Raw genomic sequence first — 8,977 nt, 5'->3', positions numbered from 1 at the left:
GCTTGCGTCACATTCTTCCACAACCTGTTCTAAAAACAGCCCAATCTTCTAAATATTGGAGTCTGATGGAGCAGTGGTTCCCTAAGTGTGGTCCCAATGCCAGCAGTTTCAGACTCATAAAATGACTATGAATGTCCATTAACAGGACTTATCTGGAGTGGCATTGGTCTTGGCCCTTTGCCTGGCCAGTTTCCTCATTAGCCAAGAAGGTAAGAGGCATTCTCGCAAAGGACACCTTAGGAGTCACTGACATTTACCTTAATAGGAGGGGGCCTCCCAGGGAGGAGCTTGAAATCCTGTAATTGGAAGAGTTCAGGTTCACCCTGGTAGATGCTCTGGAACAGAATTATTAAAAGTAGCACCTAATGGCTTTATACACTCCAATCTGTTTTATTTATTTATTAATTCTTTTTGGCAAAAATTTGTATCAGAACACAGTTACAACCATATATTTGCGGCAAGGTACTAGATTTGAACTCTAATTAGGTAATATTGTCCAAAATATTTGCATTTGGTTAGTTATAGAACATCACCATTCAATGATTTTTGCTATTATGGAAATGTCCTGTGTCTATCCTATCTAATCTAGTACCTTCAAGTACATGATATTTTGGCATATAGATCCTATGACAAAAGAACTGAGTTTTTCACTTTGATGGATTACATGGCCAATGGCCACAACATTGCGTAGCATCATTCTAGGACAAAAAACATAAAATGGAAGCAGTTCCTCTAAAAACTGGAAAAAAGAAAGGGATGCTCTCTTTCACTACTCTATTTAACATAGTTCTTGAAACACTAGCCAGAGTAATTAGACAGATGAAAGAAATTAAAGGGATATGGGTAGGTAAAGAATAACTCAGCACCTTTTGCTGACAATATAATTCTATACCTAGAAGACCCAATAAATTCCACCAGAAAACTGCTAGAACTAGTAAATGACATCAGAAAAGAAGCAATATACAAAATTAACACCAATAAATTAGAGGCATTTCTGTATATCAGTTATGTATCCTCTGAAAGTGAAATGAGAAAAACTACCTCATTTAGAATAGTATAAATATAATAATAAAATATTTGGGAATCAACTTAATGCAAGGGGTGAAAGACTTCTACAATGAAAACTAAAGAATCCTAAGAAAAAACATCAAAGAAAAACATAAGAAGATGGAAATATCTATATGTTTTTAATAGGTAAAATTAATATTTTCAAAATGATGATACTACCAAAAGCACTATACAGATTTAATGCTATTTAACTCAAAATCCCAGTGACATTCCTCATAGAAATAGAAGAAGCAGTCATGAAATTTACCTGCAAAATTAGAGACCCTGAAGAGATAAAGCAATCCTTAGCAAGAAGATTGAAGCAGATGCCATCATTATACCACAACTTAAACTATGCTACAGATCAATAGTAAAAAAAAAAAAAGAAAAAGAAAAAGAAAAATTATGGTGTTGACAAAATAGACTTGTAGATCAATGGTACAGAATAGATAACACAGAGACTAACCCCCTTAATTATAGTTGTCTTATATTTGACAAAGGCTTCAAAACTACACATGGAGAAAAAATAGTCTCTTCAACAGATGATGCTGGGAAAATTGGAAATTTATATTCAATAAAATGAAATCAAACCCCTATATGTCACGATGCACAAAACTTAACTCAAATTGAATCAAGGACCTAGGAATTAAACCAGAGACACTGTGTCTGTTAGAAAAAAACGTAGGCCCAAATGTCCATCAGATCTGATTATTCTCCAACTTTCTTAATAATACTCCATAGCACAATAATTAATATTAAGCATTAATAAATAAGATGAATTCAAACTAAAAATGTTCTTATCAGCAAAAGAAACAATCAGTGAAGTGAATAGAGAGCCTTCTAATTGGGAACAAATTCTTACCACATGCAAATCAGATATAGAATTGATCTCTAAAGAACTCAAAAATCTTAAAACAAAAATAAAAGCAAACAAATAAACAGCAACAACAATAACAACAACAACAGCAGCAACAACAACAACAAAATAACCCAACCAATAAATGAGGCAAGGAACTACACAGACACTTCTCAGAAGATAATATACAATCAATCTATACATACATGAACAATTGTTCAACATTCCTAGCAATTAGAGAAATGCAAATCAAAAATACTCTGTGATTTCATCTTACTCCAATAATAGAAGAATAAAAACTGCAATGAGTGTTGGCAAGAATGTAGGTAAAATGCACATACTCATACAATGCTGGTGGGACTTCAAATTGGTGCAGACAATCTGGAAAGCAATATGGAGAATTCTTGGAAAACCTGGAATGGAACCACCATTTGACCCAGCTATTCCACTCCTTGTTCTGTACCCAAAGGACTTAAAAACAGCATACTACAGGGACACAGCCACATCAATGTTTACAGCAGCACAATTCACAATAGCTAAACTGTGGAACCAACCTAGATGCCCTTCAGTAGATGAATGGATAAATAAAATGGGGTATATATACACAATGGAATATTATTCAGCATTAAAAGAGAATAAAATAATGACATTTGCAGGTAAATTGATGGAGCTGGAGAATATAACACTAGGTGAATTTTGCCAATCCCCAAGAAACAAATGCCAAATGATTTCTCTGATTTAAGGATGCTAATTCGTAACATGATGAGGGAGGGGTCAGGATGGGAGGATTAAATTAACTCCAGATAAAACAAAAAAGAAAAGGGGATGGAAGAGAAGGAAGGAGGTATAGGAGTAAGAAAGACAGTGGAATGAGATGGTTATCATTACCCTAATTACATGTATGAAGCCACAAAAGATATGACTCTACTTTCTTTACAAACAGATATATAAAAATCTTGTTGTATACACGTAATATGAATTTTAAGGCATTCTGTTTTTATATATAACAAGTTAAATATTTTAATACAATAAAAAAAGAAATGCATATATACAAAAAAAAACAGACAATGGTTATTAGGTCTTCAAGTGGTACCCTAATTTAAGCCATCCCCAATACCTTATTCATACATATAGATTTTCTTAAAAATTTAATAATTCACTTTGAAAGGAAATTAAACCACTACATTCAAATATACTATAATTTGTCAGAAGTAGATTTTGGTGGTTAAATTATTTTCTTGCATTGATAATATGACTTAGTTTGAACATTCAAGTGTTGTTTAGTGAAAGCACTGAGACTTAACAAGCACTTTATATCTGCTAAAATGTTATTGATTGTGAGTGGGGGATGGGTAAAGACTACTGTGTGGGAGAGTTTGTAGTGAGCTGGCCTAGATGGATGGCACCATTCCTATCCCAGGGCAGACTGTAATTTAAGAATAATGGGATATTCAAAAAGGGAGGTGTGTGTAGGGTAGGAATGTGCACTGGCATCCATATTTCAACCCAGAGAAGTTGTAGTATGAGTTTGCAAATGGAGTCAAGAGAGAGACAGGAGACTAAGGGCAATAGGTAAAAGTACAGCTACATAGGCTGGCAATTTTTAGATGACTTGGCTCCTATACAAAAAAAAGCCTCCCCTACACACAGGAGCATAGGCCAATCCCCTCTGCCTAGTTCCCTACACAAACGTGTGTTTCCAGCTCTGAGAACCCTCACATATATACTTGCCTTCTGCTATCTATACCCTCTTGTTTTCCATTTCTCCGAACTAGAAAAACATATTCTCAGAGTGATACTATGCCATATTTTCAGAGTGATACTGTGCAAGGCTCTCATCACCCACACAGGCTGATTTCTTTTTGTAATTATTTTTAGTGTTGATAAAATTTTATTTATTTATATGTGGTGCTAAGATTCAAACCCAGTGCTTCACACATTCTAGGAAAATGCTCTACCATTGAGCCATGATGCCAGCCCACACACACTGATTTCAATAAGCTGGAGTCTACAGCCAACCCTACACACTACCTCATCTGCCACCTAGTGAACCTGGACCCAAGCCTATATCATTATCCCCTTTATTTTTTGCATCTTCTAAATTTTAGAAAATTATGCTATCAACTCAGTTTTACCATGGCACCCAGGAATTTGATGGTTCCACCTGCACATCCCTGAAAACACAGGGTGGGGAGACTCTTACCATTCTTTCCTCTGTCAGCTCCAAAGAGCTCTATACCCCCATCCCCTTTAAATAAAACCAAGGCCTACAAAAATGAGAGTTCCACAATCTCAACACATGGAGAACATTAAATAGGCTTTCTTCCAAAAAATAATAAGGAAATGAATAAGTAAATAAGAAAAACCAGTATGACATGCTACTACCAGTTTATTGCTCACCACAATTGCTTTCACAAGAAAACACTCTAAGGTTTCTATGTAGTGGTGAAGATGGTATTCATTGCTCTGCATAGAGCTCAAGTTCCTAAATGAGATGCCCAGTGTGGTCATTGATTTCTCATAAAAAACAAGGTTTGTAGTGTCCAATTTATTTTAACATTGTTTTTCTCCTTTATTTTTAGTTAAGTCTAGTGTGACATGCTGGCAATGTGAGGAAATGTTAAAGGGTAGCTCTTACATTTGTAATGTAGTACTTGTCCACTAAGTGAAAAATTGTTAAAATAACTGAAATGTTCTCATAGCTTCATTGAAGTATACTTAAAAGTATAAGCACACATTTATTCTATGTAGGGGTATGTTTTGATGTAAATATACCCACATGGATCCACTTCCATATTCTCAGCAACCATGCTTTTTCTCCTGCTGACCTTGTATATTAAGTTCAGATCATCAAGAACTTATATAAACCAAATTACTCATTACTTTTTTTGGTGTCTGACTTATTTCATTTAGTATAATTATTTGGATACTTATTCATCTTCTGAGTATTTCAGTAAACTCATTCAGTCCTCACTTGTGAGGATTCAATATTTTTTATCCAAAATTTTTCAAATGAGAATATTTAAAGAAATTTGGGTATCATAAATTTATTTTAAGAGAGTGAGAGAAAAATGTCTTGTGGATGGCATTCTAAGTTTTCAAAAAAACATAATTTGCTTAGAGCTTTTACAAATGGTGTGAAGGTAATTTTATGAAATATTTTTTCACACCTGTGTTTTGACTGTGACCTGTCACATAAGTCCTGGTGTGAAACTTTCCACATGCAGCATTATGTTACCTCTCTTAATGATTCAGATTTATGAACATTTTTGACTTTTAGATTCACAATGCTTATCTTTTAGAACATGGTTTATCATTTAACTTTCATGAGCATTTGGATCATTTCCAATTTATGTTTATTAGTGCAACCTGCTGTGTAATTTACATAGCTCTGTATAGAATTATGATCCTGTATTTTAGTTAGACATTTTTTGTGTGTGAAGTATCTGAGTCTTATTTTACAAATTTATTTAAATTTTAAAGTATATGTTCAATTGTTTTACTTTAAAATGCTCCAAGATGTATTTCATGAACTCTTTACCCTGGCCTAATATCTATCTTCATACCTTAGCCTTGTTTAAAGTTGTAAATCTTAACATGTTTTCCCGATATTTTTTAGGTCTATATTGAAAATGATGTGTGGGTGCAGTGAGTATTGCCCAGTGTACTGTAATTAATTCTTCTGTGAAGAATTGCCTGTGGGAAATCCATCTGAAATTGTCAATTCTGTAATCTTTTACATTTTAAGGCTTGTCTGGGGGAAAAAAAAAAGATTTCTTGCAACCACAGTTATACTTAAAATGTGAACGGAATCATGTATTTTAACTTAGTAAAGGCATTAATATTTTGAAACAATAAAATTCATATATTAGAGCATATCAAATTATAATTTTTAGTAAAAATAAAAATAATCTTTATTTGATGTATTTGTCTAAAAAGTAATTATTAGTTTTGAATGCTGAGTCTCCTACATTAAAAAAATTATAATTCCTACAAGTAAAATTTCACAAGTCACAGAAATCTGAATGGTGATATCATTGCATGCTTCTGAAATGGGCATTGCCATGAAGTATTTATCACTCCGTGTGACTTAAGGATTGTCCCATGTCATTATGTGGTTAAAAGTCTGCAAAAAAATAGTTGGGACATGTTCAGATGATTTCTGATAAGTGATAAAACATGGTAAGTACAGAAAAATAAATTGTCTCCAGAAAATCATTTCGATGTCTGAATTCTTTGATAGTTCTGATTCTTCTGTCCAGAGAGCGGTGGCCTTTCTTTTTAACAAAGACATCTTGTTTCTTACAGTACCACATATAGCTTACCCATGGCATATGATTATAAAATCTTTCTTTCATTCAATTTATATTGTTACTAACATTTTATAATTTATGAAGTGTCACAAAGAGGTATATAATATCAAGATTATATATGTTTGTGCATATCTATGAGGTGTGCAGGGAGCATAGCCCTGTTCATTTTATAATTTTGTTGCGGTTTTGTTTTCTTCATCTAGGACAAGTTTAGATAAGAAACATCCAAGTGATAGCATAAGTAGCCCAATTAGAACTGTCTATTAGTGGGATGCTGAGTAGACTTGAACTATTTTTGACAGAAATTTGCAAGTGGCAAAACTTTACTATAAAACCTATATTTAGATGTCTGGTTGTTTGTGTGTGGCATTTGAAAATATAATGTATGTATCAACAAAATGATTTAGAAAATGTAAATGCATTTGGTTGTTGTCATTTACATATTAGTTTACCATTGGGGGAAGGTCAGGGATTAAACCCATGGTCAATTAACCAACTGGGGAACATCCCCAAACTTGTTTATTTATTTATTTATTTATTTATTTATTTATTGTAATTTTTAGAAATGGTTATCATCAAGTTGCTTAGAGTTATCATAAAATTTGCTAAGTTTCTAAGCCTGGTTTTGAACTTATGGTCTTATTCCCTTTACCTCCCAGGTTGGTAGTATGACAGGAATGCACTTAGAATTTTATCAATTTTTTGGGGGGTGAGTAGTAGAGATTGAATGAAGAGGCACTAAACCACTGAGACATATTTCCAGTCCTATTTTGTATATTATTTAAGACAGTGTTTTACTGAGTTGCTGAGTGCCTTGCCATTGCTGATGCTTGCTTTGAAACTGTGATTCTCCTGTTTTACCCTCCAAAGCCATTGAGATTAAAGGCTTGCACCAACATGCCCAGCCAGTTTACCAATTTTTTAAAACAAAGATTACCTTAGAATTCTTTCTTTCAATATAAAATTCATTATTTATAAATTGATTGAGACATAACCATCAAAAAGTCAGGAATTCTTAAGAATAGTATATAATTTTATCCATTTCCCTGCAAATGCCATGATCTTATTATTTTTCAGTGCTGAGTAATATTCCATTCTGTATATATGCCACATTTTTAAAATCTATTTATCCATTGAAGGGCATCTAAGTTGGCTCCACAGTCTAACTATAGTGAACTGTGTTGCTATAAACAATGATGTGGCTGTGTCCCTGTAGTATGTTGTTTTTAGGTCTTTTGGTTATAGTCTGAGAAGAGGAATAGCTGGGTCAAATGGTGGTGCCATTCCCAGCTTTCCAAGGAATCTACATACTGCTTTCCAAATTGGCTGCACCAATTTTCAGTCCCACCAGCAGTGTTTGAGTGTAACTTTTTCCCTGCATCCTCACCAGCACTTGTTGTTGTTTGTCTTCATTATGACTGCCATTCTTACTGGAGTGATATGGTATCTTAGAGTAGTTTTAAATTGCATTTCTCTGATTTCTAGGGATGGTGAGCATTTTTTCGTATATTTGTGTGTTGATTGTATATCCTCTTTTGAGAAGTGTCTGTTCAGGTCCTTGGCCCATTTGTTGATTGGGTTATTTGTTTTTTTTGGTATTTAGGTTTTTGAGTGCTTTGCATACCCTAGATATTAGATCTCTATCTGATGTGTGAGGCGTAGAAATTTCTTCCCAGGATGTAGATTCCCTATTCATCTCACATATTATCTCTCTTGCTGAGAAAAAAAAAAAAAAAAAAAAAAACTCTACATAGGGAAAAGGGGTGGGAGGAAAAGGAAGGGAGAAAGGGCATTGCATGGATGGTGAAAGGAGACCATCATTGTTATACAAAATACATGTATGAAGATGTTAGAAAAAAAAGAAAAGCGCTACCTTAGATTAGGTAGAGAGAAGTGATGGGAGGAGAGGGGAGGGGTTGGAGAGATAGAAAGGATAGTAGAATGAAACAGACATTATTATTACTGTGTGTATATATGTGAATGCATGACCAATGTGATTCTGCAACCTGTATACTCAGAAAAATGAGATATTGTATCCCATGTGATTCAAATGTATGAAAAAATACAAAGTAAAATAAAAGAATAGTAAATAATTACATAGTGAACAGTTACTTTTAAGCTAACAAAAATTACAATGATTTAAATTTATCTTCTAGTCTTGTAAGACAAGGAATCATAATTCTATCAGAAGAACTCTGAAAATTTTGGTGCTAGTATAAGTGTAAATCAAACCTGTATTGAGAAGTCTGTATTATTTACATATTTGTTAATAAATCAATAATCTAATTTTCTTTTGATGTTTGTCATATAGCTTTTTTTTGATAGGTATTTATTTATATGTAGTGCTGAGAATCAAACCCAGTTCCTCACACATGATATGTGAGTGCTATTTCTCTAAGCCCCAACACCAACTCCTTCATGGAGTTGCTTATAAACAAGAAGTAAACTTATAATGTCATTTTCTGAGTAAAGATCAGTAAGGCTTTTTTAAAAATTTTTAAACATTTATTTTTTTTAGTTGTAGGTGAACACAATACATTTATTTATTTATTTATTCAGTGGAGCTGAGCATCAAACTCAGTGCCTCACACATGCTAGGTGAGGTCACTTCTTCTGAGCTATAACCCCAGTTCGAAGTATTTTTAAAGTTACCTTTGGCCCTCTGATTTTTTCTATAAAGTATCTAAGAAATAACATAGTCCAAATTTTCTCATTTTGTAGGAAAGGAAAGAGGAGCTCAGAGAAATGAGTTAATCATTTG

Source organism: Marmota monax, unplaced genomic scaffold (genome assembly GCF_021218885.2).
Source record: "Marmota monax isolate L192 unplaced genomic scaffold, Marmota_monax_Labrador192_F-V1.1 WCK01_AAM20220418_F8-fsc00773, whole genome shotgun sequence".
Taxonomy (NCBI): domain Eukaryota; kingdom Metazoa; phylum Chordata; class Mammalia; order Rodentia; family Sciuridae; genus Marmota; species Marmota monax.
The sequence above is the reverse complement of the archived record's forward strand: the minus strand, read 5'-3'. Positions refer to the sequence as shown.